This window comes from Hylobates moloch, unplaced genomic scaffold (genome assembly GCF_009828535.3).
Source record: "Hylobates moloch isolate HMO894 unplaced genomic scaffold, HMol_V3 SCAFFOLD_15, whole genome shotgun sequence".
In the NCBI taxonomy this organism is placed as follows: domain Eukaryota; kingdom Metazoa; phylum Chordata; class Mammalia; order Primates; family Hylobatidae; genus Hylobates; species Hylobates moloch.
The window spans coordinates 67,931,137-67,943,926 of NW_026652290.1; the positions used below are offsets into that span (position 1 = coordinate 67,931,137).

Genomic DNA, 12,790 nt, shown 5'->3' on the forward strand with positions numbered 1-12,790 from the left:
TTCAGGAAGATTGACCCTACGCTCCATGCTCCTACCATTTTACCATACAACAGTGCAATAACAGACACGAATTTTGGTTATATGGCTTGAAAAATCAGAAAAAATGCTACCTAAGGGGTAAAATGCAATGGATATTAAATGGAAGACTGCAGACTTTTGTCCCAATTTCCTGCCACCAAGTGTACTATAATATTTTCCCCTGGCTCATAAGGAGTTCTTCTTCAGGGTTAGAATACACAGGATCAACAAACTACAGTGCAATGCAATCAATGATATAAGGAGTATGTCTAAGGCACCACTAAATTTTAGGGAAAGAAGAGTACCTCTTGCTCAAAGTCAGGGGTATGTGGCCAAACCTTACCTACAGAGCCAATCGCAAGTTCAAGGAAATTAGACATCTGATTAAACAGGGGACAAATTGAAGGACTTTTAAAAACTTCCATGACTGACAACTTTCACACTGTTCTACTTTGGTGCTTCAGATTACCTTATATAATCACACTTGATGACCTCTTACTTGTCTGTATAGCTTAAATAACTACTGTTCATAACAGTTAACAACAGAATCCATAAAATACAAGTATGGCATATTTCCTGGGGATAAGTGTTGTTAAGAACTTGCATTTAATAATAATAATAGCTAACATTATTAAGTACTTAGTATGTACTAGGTATTATTCTCCATACGTTTTAGGCATTTTCTTTCCCTAAATACAACAATTTGTAGGTTAGCTACCATAATTATATCATTTTACAGATGAATAAACCAATTTTCTTAGAGCACAGTTGCCCAAATTGCTCTAGGCTCCTTTCAGAAAGACTAGGGATGAGTTCACTGTGTTTATCTGTGATTTCAAATGGGGTCACCCTACCCAAGATAGGTAATCCTGTCTATGTTCAAGGCCCTTGGGTTGATAAACTGACTCAAGTTTAAAATATGGCTGCGGATCCATGATTCTCAGGTTGCTCTCTGTTCTTTTGTCTGCCACGTCTGGAGTGTTTTGCTTTTGTAAATCAGGTAAGACCTTGGAGAAACATTTATTTTATTCCTAAGAACCCTATAATAATTAACCATAGGTAGAGATCTTTATCGGTGTAAGGGAGTTCTAATACCCACCTATTCTGCTGCCTATTACAACAGTCACATACACTTTTATCATTTCTTGGCTCAACCACCTGTGATCCTCCCAATCGCACTGAGATGAAATTTTAAATCCTTTCTAACTCATTCTTAGTGGAAAGAGAGCAACCAATAATACATGTTTTCTTATTTTTCCTCCTTTTAAATAACACTATACTTTCCTTAATTAACCTATCCCTAAAACTTTTTGAAAAGAACAACTTCTGAAATTTCTTGAGGGATATAATGAAGAAATAAGTGAGATATACCCAGCTGATATATAAATCCAGCAATCTTATATTAAGATTTACATGAAGACATAATGGCCAAAGTCTCTAATTAGTTCACCATTATGAGAAAATTCAGCCTGAGCTAAAGTTTTGTTCCTCACTTCCATATTTCTGCAAACTCAAAATCCATTTCTACAAATACTCATCAGGTTTTGAGTGATAAAATTAGCAAATCCCTGCAATCTTTCTATTTGTTTTTTCTTCTCAGGTAGCATTTCAACCTCTAGAACATGATGAATTTGGGATCTGAATAATGGCCTAATATGAGGATTGAGGCAAGAAGAAATGGCATCGTTTTCTGTAAGTCTGAAAAAACCTCACCAAGGGTTTCTGGGGGTTTATGAGTTTGAGGTAATACAAATCCATGAATCTTTCTATAACCCCTGTCATATTACTGTAATTTGCTTCTTTGTTAATTAATGTATGAACTTTCACATTAGGTCTGACAAATTCACATAATTTTTTAACCCAGCATTCCAGAGAATTATTTTCTTTGGTGGTGGCAGTAGTGCTGGTATATTAATTTGTTTTTGTTGTTGTTTACTGATCTTAGCCCAGGGTCATAAGGTCTAAGAAATTATTTTAGTATTTTCAAATATATCCTCAAAAGGCTGGGGATTTCATTTTGGACCTTGAGAAAATAATGTATGTTTTTAGTTTTTCTTCTCTCTTTATATATTATTCTATGCCATCAGAAGCAATCTTCTTTTTTTTCATCCCAGCTCATGCATTTCATCTTATCCCAGCCGGGAATAAATTCAGCATTTTCCTGAAGATCTCTTACCTCATAACCAATTTTTGTATTAATCAGGATTTTTGTTTGCAAGACACAAGCAATAACACTGTCTAAAATAAGACAGAAATTATTGTTTAATAAAGTATGAGGTAGCTAATAGAATAACAGTGGATAAAATGAAGACCATACATCAGAAAAGAACAGCTGCTGGATCGAGGTAGCAAAAATGAAAAAACAGAGTAAACAGACAACCTACAGAATGGAAGAAAATATTTTCAACAAAAATTAATCAGAGTGAAATTCACAATAGCAGTATCATGAATTTAACCTATATACCCATCAAAGGTAGACTGGATAAAGAAAATGTGACATATACACACATATATATATATATATATATATATATATATATATACACACACACACACACACACACACACACACAGTTTATGTGTATATATATAAAATGTATACGTGTGTGTGTGTGTGTGTGTGTGTATATATATATATATGCCATAGAACATTACACAGCCGTAAGAGTGAATGAGATCAAGTCCTTTGCAGCAACACTGATAGAGCTAGAGGCCATAATCTCAACCAAACTAATGCGGGAACAGAAAAGCAAATACATGTTCTCACTTATCAGTGGGAACTAAACATTAAGTACACATGGACACAACGAAGGGAACAACAGACACTAGGGCCTTCTTGAGGGACGAGGATGTGAGAAGGGAGAGGATCAGAAAACTGCTTACTGGTTACTATGCTTATTACATTGGTGACAAAATAATCTGTCCATCTAATCCATGTGACACACAATTTACCCATATAAAAAACCTGCACATGTATCCTTAAACCTAAAAGTTAAAAAAAGGAAACTTAACAAGCAAAAACAAATAACTCCATTAAAATGTGGGCACAAGACATGAACATACACTTCTCAAAAGAAGACACACAAGGGGCCCACCAACATTAAAAAATGCTTCGAATCACTAATCTTCATAAAGATACAGATCAAAACCACCATAAGATACCATCTCACACCAGTCAGAATGGCTATTAAAAAGTCAGAAATAACAAATGCTGGCAAGGTGGCAGAAGAAAGGAAACACATACACTATTGGTGGGAATGTATATTTGGCCCTCTAGAGAACAGTTTGGAGATTTCTCAAAGAACTAAAAATAGAATTATCACTGATCCAGCAATCTTACTAGTGGTTATATTCCCAAAGGAAAATAAATTGTCCTACCGAAAAAAAACAAAAACAAAAACAAAACAAAACAAAACCACCAGCACTTGTATGATGATTACAGCACTATTTACAATAGCAAAGATGTGGAATCAACCAAGGTACCCATCAAAGGTGTACTGGATAAAGAAAATGCAGCCCTTTCACTGATGGAAGAGCCTAGTGTGGCAGTGGGAGAGATACCAATGGGAGCAGAGCTGCTGCCAAGTCCTGGGGCTGACCTGTCTGACTTCCCATTCGTGCCGAGCCCACTTGAACTAGAGCCACATCTGGGGACAAGATGATTTTTGATCCTACTATGAGAAGGAAGAAAAAGAAGAAGCCATTTATGTTAGATGATAGTGGGGATACCTAAACAGAGGAAAGCTAGCCCTCAGAAATAAAAGAAATGGAGCCAGAGCCAACTGAAGACAAAGATTTGGAAGCTGATGAAGAGGACAACAGGAAAAGAGATGCTTATGATGATCCAGATGACTTGATCTTCTTTAATCAAAAGAAAAATAAGAGATAAACAAAAAAGATATTTCATATTGAAGGAGGTGAAAAAGATGTAAAGGTTCTTAAGATTGAAAGTGATATTTAAGAACCAGCTGAACCAGGGGATGACCTTGACATTATGTTTGTCAATAAAAAGAGGGAAAAGAGGAATTTCAAGTTCACAGATGAGAATAAAATATTAGAGAAAGATGAAGCCTAAAAGATAAAAGACAGCAAGAAAAGACGATGTTATCTCATTCAGTAATCAGACAGGCTCTACTTGGGCAAGCTCAAAAAGAGACTACACATATGAGAAGCTACTGAATAGAGTGTTCCACATCATGTAGGGACAATGCAGTTATGGTTTCTGGAGAGAAAAGGAAATTTGTCACAAAATCTCCTTATGTTGTCTGAGTAGGAACCAAGAAGACTTGTTTTGTCAACTTTACAGATATCTATAAACAAATGTATTGTCTCCCCAAACACCTCCCCGCATTTTTGTTGGCTGAACTGGGTACAAATGGTTCTCTAGTTGGTAATAACCAACTTGTAATCAAAGGAAGATTACAAAAGAAACAGAGATTGTCTTAGAAGGCACATCAATGAATACATCACTTGTCACACATGCCGAACATGGAACACAACCCTGTAGAAGCACATCCAACTCTATTTTTTACAGAGAGAAATGTGTCATTCTAGAGATTCTATTGCCAGCATCAAAATCAGCTTCCAGGTTGTCATGGGCAAGTGAACACAGCTCTGCGCCAAAGCTAATTTGCTAATCACTGATTTTGCAAAGCATGCTGTGGAGATTTGCCTGGACAGGATTGCCTTCAGAGTGGATATACCCTTGCACTAAAAACAAGATTAAAAAGGTGCCAAGTTCTTTGGTGAGTGGTTGGTTGGTCTGATACCCTTGCAAGATGCTGTTGTTCAAGCTGTTGACACACTTATTGCCTACTTGACAGCTGTCAGAAGAATGTAATACGGGATAAGGAGGTGCTTTTTAAAAATCGTTCATAGATTTCTGTAAAACACAAGATCAATTATTGTAACAGTGAAAAGAAAGAAAATGTGGTAGGTATACACCATGGAACACTACGCAACCATAAGAAACAACAAAGTCACGTTCTTTGCAGCAATATGGATGCAGCTGGAAGCCATTATCCTAAGTGAGTTAATGCAGAAACAGAAAACCAAATACTACATGTTCTTACTAAGTTGAAGTGAAACATTGAGTACACACAGGCACAAAGACGGGAACAGTAAACACTGGGATTCCAAAGGCGGGGAAGTAGGGAGAAGGAAAAGAGTTGAAAAGCTACTTATTGGATACCATGTTCATTACATGGGCAACAGAAACATGAGGAGCCCAAAATTTGGCATCATGCAATATATGTATATAACAAATCTGCACATGTATCCCCTGAATCTAAAATTATAAATAAAAAGAAAAAATTTAAAAATTACACAAAAATGTATTTATATAAAATTTATTTATATTTAGGTAAAAATATAGCTAATTATTTTGAACTGCCTATGTGCCATAGTCTATACTAGTGATATTCATTAAAGGACAGTTTTATCCTCTGGGAAATTTTAATAATTTGGAGACTTTTTTTATTGTCATAACAGGGTGAGGTGTTACTGGCATTTAGTGCATAGAGGTCAGGATGCTGCTAAACCCAGGACAGCACCCCACAACAAAGGATTATACAAACCAAAATACCAATAGTGCCAATATTGAGAAACCCTACTCTATACTAAGAAATTTGTATGCATTAGATCATTTCTAAAGTCTTCCAAAATATAATGAGCTAAGGTTAATTTGTTATTTTGGTCAACCACAAGCCCTATTCTAAGAACGTATCAGCACTACATTGCTGCATATAGCAGGCAAGTGAGAATCTAGAATTCAGATGAATGGGTCATTTATGGTTAATCCTAATCTTTGTCTCAGCACACAAAAGATCTGTCAAACTCAATGTGGGGATGGGACGCTCATTATAAATTCTCCAAGAAATAAAATTGATACCAAAGGCAAGAATACTCAAGGTCTGGGATCAATTATAAATAAAAAAGTCTGTTCTGGATTTCCACATATGAAAGGTTAGTTGAGAAGGAGAACCATGTACACTGATTTACCATATCCAAAACGATGTCAACAAAACTAGGTAGCAGTGGCTTCAGACACAAAAACACAAATCATGGCATAAAGCAAGAGGCAGATAGGTAATGAGAGAGGCCAGCAAGTTTAGGCAGGATTAGGGGCTGGTTTATGGAAGTTTCTGACCCTAAAAGCCAGTAGCCACTGTGCCTTTTTCTCCACAGCTTATAAAAATGCAAATTAACAATTGAAATGTGAGAAAACCTAGAGACAAAACCCCTGAGTAACTGGAACACAGAAAGTACAAATAACATTGCAGTTGGAAAGAGGAGGCTGTGACGTTAAGCAGGTTAATTCATCTCTGTAGCCCTCAGTCTCTTCCTCCATAAAATGAGATAAGAGCAACCGGATTTATGAAGCCTTTCCACTAATTCTTCCTTTCCACTAACCTGTGATTTCTTCTTTCCGGGTTTGACAGTATCTTGGGTACAGAAGAGACATCAAAGATAAAAGGAGCGATGCTTAGAGAAATGATTCTGTGAAATCCCCTCTACCTTTTTATTCTCTTGCTTTACACTGTTAAAACACTTTATAGCGATTTTTTTTATTTATTTACTTTTGTCACAATCACTTCTTTTTATGCAACTATAACTATTTGCACAGAAGGCTTTCATTCATGCCTTGTTCCTTTTATAAGTACAATCAGTGTTTGCCCTTAGAACACAGTGTGTTCTTTTCTTGCCTTGGGACACCACACAGACACTGTCCTTCTGAATATATGTCTCTCTTACCAACCCTTCTAAATTCATAACCAGCCAGGGCACTTGCCCACTAGATTCAAACTCTGTGATTTTTAACCAAGCAAGTCAGTGAAAAAAATCTAATCTTTACATTCAGCAACTCAGAAAATCTGAACGAAAAATAGACACTTGATTTTAGTACATTGAATCTACTCATCATCCATGTCTCTTGTTTTTATTAGTTTTTCTTTTTGTAATATACAATCCCCTTTCCTTGCATTCTCCAAGATATGTTCAGTGGCGGAGACATGGAACCATCATAGGGTCACCATGCAGTTTCAGAATAATTTCGTAAGCAAGTATTTCCAAGAACTCAGACTCACCAGCCAGAGAAACCTGAGGTTACCTTTTCTGTCCTAAGGCAGTTATCCAACTGTTTTGTGCCTTGAGTATCCATGTGCCAAACATTTGTTGACTTTTTTCCTAACATCTAATACATTTTTGAGGTCCATATGATGATATTTTGTGCTTGTTTCTTTAATTAAATCTTAATTTTAAGAATCTTTCATCTGTCCTGAACCCCTTCGCTAGGAATCACTGCAGAGCTCTTATTTTTCTCCTCCGTAAGTCTTGATTCTGTTTTCACCTCTAGTCAGCAGCCAAAGTCCAATCCCAAACCACTTTGGCCACCTAAAAGAATAGATTTCACTGTATTACTGTGGTGGTTCTGACATCACCACAGTATAATATGTTGTTTGTGCTGTGTCTTAAGTCCCCACTACCCACAAAACCTCCTTAGGATATTAGTAGCTTGTTCTCTTTGGAGTCTGATTTGGATTGCTGGTCATACAACAAAGAACCAAGTCCCTCACCAACTATACAAGGTGCTTTATTGGATATCTATTCAGTGTTTTACTCTTAGAACTGCCCTTCTTCCACAAAGAGACACAACTGATCTATGAAATCCAAAGGCAAGGATTGACATACTTTTTCTGTAAAGGGCCAGCTACTGAATCTTTTAGTCTGTTGGGTGATATCATCTCTGTCATAACTCCGCAACTCTGTCATGGTAGTGTATAGTAGCCAGGGAAAATGTGTAAATATGTGCGGTTGTTTTCCAACAGAGTGTTATTTATAAAAGGCAGCAGAAAGCTGGGTTTGGCCTGTGTGCAGTGCTTTGCTAGGCCGTCTCCCAAGCCTTCAATTAGTAGTAGACATGTGACCCAAGTTTGAATTCTTCCAAGTATTTTGAACTGGGATTCAGAGAAAAGATGAATTGCTCTTTGTCATCTGAACTCAAAAGATACGGAAATGTGATTCCTAGGAAACACTTATCTAACATCTCCACAGAAAGATTTGTTTTGCAGAAGTGATAACAAAAGCTTAGATCAGACCTGCCCTCAGTAATGACCCACTTAGCAATGCTGACTCACACCACATTCTTACCTGCTACATTGCTTACAGGACATCTGTAGAAGGACTATGTGTTACTAAAACCTATGCTTGTCAATCACAAAGTAGAATAAAAATGAATTCTACAATATAGAACTCAGATATATACATATTTTTTTTTTCAGAGATACCTCATTCAGTATATATTAATCATTATTTTACTTTTTTATTTTGACTTTTCATTAATTTCCCCAAAACATGTATTATTTGCCTATCAAGTTGTAGGCAACTAGAGGCAGGGATAAAGTGGTGAACAAACCGTAAGGTTCTGATTCATAAGGAGTTCACAGTCTAGGTAAAAAGCAGCTTTTTAGAAAAGCAATTTTATAACAACTACAATAACCGTTTCCAGACTTACAAAGTAAATCACATATGGTCTAATATTTTCCTTCATACAACATTTATGTATTTGAGAAGTCTTTAAATATTTTTTTGGAAACATTCTTTTTGGACGTTTAAGAGGTTTTCCATGTGACACACTACAAACAAGGTTGCTTTTATATGATTCAATGACATTCTGATAGGTCGACAGTTAATTCTGCTAAGAACAGCATGTTAGAGATTCAAAAGAAAAACACTTGTTGTATTTGCCAAATAAGCTGTTTTACTTGCTATATGAGCATCCAGTCAATATTGGATGAATCAGAACTTCTAATCCATGCATATGTAAGTCTCTATATTTTTCTTCATGGATATTTAAAATATAATTCTGATGAAGGATGTGCCTTTAGATATTGACACTGGAATGATACTTTATTCCTCATCATTTTCATCAACTTTGGCTTCAGTTTTAGAAAGTATACACTTATCACAAGAAAAGAGCTCTGGAGGTAACATAATATGCAAAGATAGTCCACCTGCCCAACAGAGAAAAATCAGTCAAATTTTTGTTGATACTGAAAAAAGAGTAGTTTTCCACAGAGGCACTTTCCAAGGTACCTCTCAAAGACATGCCTTATAACAATGCTACTCTGCTAGAAGTAAGATTTCAGGAAGAAAGTGTTTTCCTCTGGGACTGTGGTGCTTTCGCCATCTACTTAATAAGTGAATTTTGCTTCTTCACAAACTATCTCAAATTCAGTTAAGAAAAAGTACATTGAAACTACTAATAAAAATGAGAAATAAAATATTTTTATATGTAATAACTTCTCATGAAATATCAAGACCTAAGCTAAATACTGTTTTTGTTGTTATTTCATTTTGTTATTAAGCTATTTTTCTTGTATATATTTAAGACATACAGCATGTTTTTTATTTTAACTTTTATGTTAGGTTCAGGGGTACATGCACAGGTTGTTAGCTAGGTAAACTATTGTCATGGAGGTTTGATGTACAGATTGCTTCATCAGCAGGTTCCTAAGCCTAGTACCCAATAATTAGTTTTTCTGCTCTTCTCTATGCTCCCACCCTCAACCCTCTGGTAGGCCATGATGTCTGTTCTCCTCTTTGTATCCATGTGTTCTGATCACTTAGCTCCCATGTATGAGTGAGAACATCAGTATTTTAGTTTTCTGTTCTCGTATTAGTTTGCTAAGAATAATGGCTTCTAGCTCCATCCATGTTCCTGCAAAGAATATGATCTTGTTCTTTTTTATAGCTTCATAGTATTCCATGGTGTATATGTACCATATTTTCTTTACAAGCCTTCTATTGATAGGCATTCAGAGTGATTATATGTCTTTGCTATTGTGAACAGTGCTGCTATGAATATATGCATGTATATGTCTTTATAACAGAATGACTTATATTCTGCTGGGTATATACCCAAGAATGGGATTGCTGAGTGGGATGGTAGTTCTGTTTTTAGCTCTTTGAGGAATCACCACACAGCTTTTCACAACAGTTGAACTAATTTACACTCCCACCAACAGTGTATACACACTCTTTTCTCTGCAACCTCACCAGCATCTGTTTTTTTATTTTTTATTTTTTCATAATAGCCATTCTGACTGGTGTGAGATGATATCTCATTGTGGTTTTATTTCCATTTCACTAATGATCAGTGATAGTGAACTTTTTTCATATGCTTGTTGGCTGCATCTGTGTCTTCTTTTGACAATTTTCTGTGTATGTCTGTGTCCACTTCTCAATGGGGTTGTTTAGTTTTTTCTTGTAAAATTGTTTAAGTTACTTATAAATGCTAGATATTACACCTTTGTCAAACTCATAGTTTGCAAATATTTTCTCCCATTTCTGTAGGATGTTTACTCTTTTGATAGTTTATTTTGATATGTAGAAGCTATTTAGTTTAATTAGTTTATATTTGTCAATTTTTGCTTTTGTTCCAATTGTTTTCGGTGTCTTAGTCATGAAATCTTTGCCAGCGCCTATGTCCAAAAAGGTATTGCCTAGGATGTCTTCCAGGTTTTTTTTTTTTTTTAATATGGTTTTGGTTTTACATTTAAGTATTTAATCCATTATGAGTTGATTTTTTTTTTTTTTTCTTTCGAGACGGAGTCTCGCTCTGTCACCCAGGCTGGAGTGCAGTGGCGCAATCTCGGCTCACTGCAAGCTCCGCCTCGCGGGTTCACGCCATTCTCCTGCCTCAGCCTCTCCGAGTAGCTGGGACTACAGGCGCCTGCCACCACGCCCGGCTAATTTTTTGTGTTTTTAGTAGAGATGGGGTTTCACCATGGTCTCGATCTCCTGACCTCGTGATCCGCCCGCCTCGGCCTCCCAAAGTGCTGGGATTACAAGTGTGAGCCACCGCGCCCAGCCGAGTTCATTTTTATATATGGTGAAAGGAAGGGGTCCAGTTTTCGCTTTCTGTATATGGCTAGTCAGTTATCACAGCACCATTTAGTGAAAAGGGAGTCCTGTCCCCACTGCTTGTTTGTGTCAGCTTTGTCAAAGATCAGATGGTTGTAGGTATACAGGCTTATTTCCAGGCTGCCTATTCTGTTCCATTTGTCTATGTGTCTGTTTCTGTACCAGTACCATGCTGTTTTGGTTACTATAGCCCTGTGGTGCAATTTGAAGTTGGGCAGCATGATGCTTTCTGCCTTGTTCTTCTTACTTAGGACTGCCTGGACTATTCGGGCTCTTTGTTGGTTCCATATGAATATTAAAATAGTTTCTTCTAGTTCCATGAGGAATGTTAAAGAGGACTATTATGAACAATAGTATGCCACAAACTTGGATAACCTGAAAGATAGGGATAACATTCTAGAAACATACATTCTGAAGACTTAATCAAGAAGAAATAGAAAGCCCAAAAGATAAATAACAAATAAAGACATTGAAGTGGGAATCAAAAACCATCCAACAAGGAAAGCTCAGGGCCATATGACTTCATGACTGAATTATATCAAACAACAAAATAAAAATTAATACCCATCTATCTTAAAATGTTCCAAAAAATAGAAGTAGAGGGAATATTTCCAAACTTATTATACGAGGTGAGCATCACCCTTACATCAAAATCAGACAAAGACATCACAAGAAAAAAAAAAAAACCTGCAAGGCCAGTATATGTATATACTTTCAAAAATAATTAAATACTAGCAAGTTGAATTCAACAATACATCAAAAAAAATTATAGGCCATTTTGTTCCCAAAATGATGACATATAAGGCAGTTGGCTTTACTCCTCCATGCACAGAAAATCAGAAACAAATATACAGTGCTGAGATTATCAGCAATATCTCAGAACTCAAAGAACTCCAAGCAGATGGTAATGAATAGGACTTCCATATCCACAGTGTTCCACCTCTCAATCTGCCCAGCATTAAGTGTGCAGAAAATTTATCTCTGACTCATGGTGTCTATACTGAAAACAGCAAGAGTGATGTGGACAACCAGCCTTCCCATCATCTTGGATTTCCTGGCAAGAAAACAGTTCCTCCCTCAACCTACAGGAAGCATCAGAAGAGCCTCAAGACAGAAATGTTCTAAAGAATAGCCAGAGACAAAGGGAAGGGGGGAAGACTACCATCCCCAGCCCTGGAAACTCTTCTCTATAACTTAGCCAAAGGAGATATCAAATCAGAATAGCTGTTCAGTAGTACTATACTATAGAAGGTATGTTCCACAGATCCTCTTCATATGAATCCCTAACCAGCCTTCACACAATATTTGGATATCCACAAAAGGACCTCTCTCATTCATGACAAGCAGTACTCTGATCATTTACCAGAGTTGAGACAAACCTGGGCTTAAGGCAGCATCAAGTGCCAAAAAGAAGGTGACAAGCTAGCAGAAAAATAAAAACAAATTCAAAAGGTAAATTACAAAGACTCTCTAAGCAAATATATTTGATAAAAACCTAAACAATCTGGACAGAGAACGCCTGTAATCCCAGCACTTTGGGAGGCCAAGGCGGGCAGATCACGAGGTCAGGAGATCGAGACCATCCTGGCTAACACAGTGAAACCCCATCTCTACTAAAAATACAAAACATTAGCCGGGCATGGTGGCAGGCGCCTGTGGTCCCAGCTACTTGGGAGGCTGAGGCAGGAGAATGGCGTGAACCCGGGAGGCAGAGCTGGCAGTAAGCTGAGATTGCGCCACTGCACTCTAGCCTGGGCAACACAGCAAGATTCTGTCTCAAAAAAAAAAAAAAATCTGGACAGAGAAGACTGGAATAAATAACTCATCATTCAATGCAATGATATAAACA

The 12,790-nt window shown here is 36.8% G+C and overlaps 1 pseudogene; it reads left to right on the plus strand.

Annotated features, from left to right (window-relative positions):
- The first annotated feature begins 3,628 nt into the window (after positions 1 to 3,628).
- LOC116484260 (eukaryotic translation initiation factor 2 subunit 2-like) lies at positions 3,629 to 4,732 on the plus strand (annotated as a pseudogene).
- Positions 4,733 to 12,790: the final 8,058 nt, after the last annotated feature.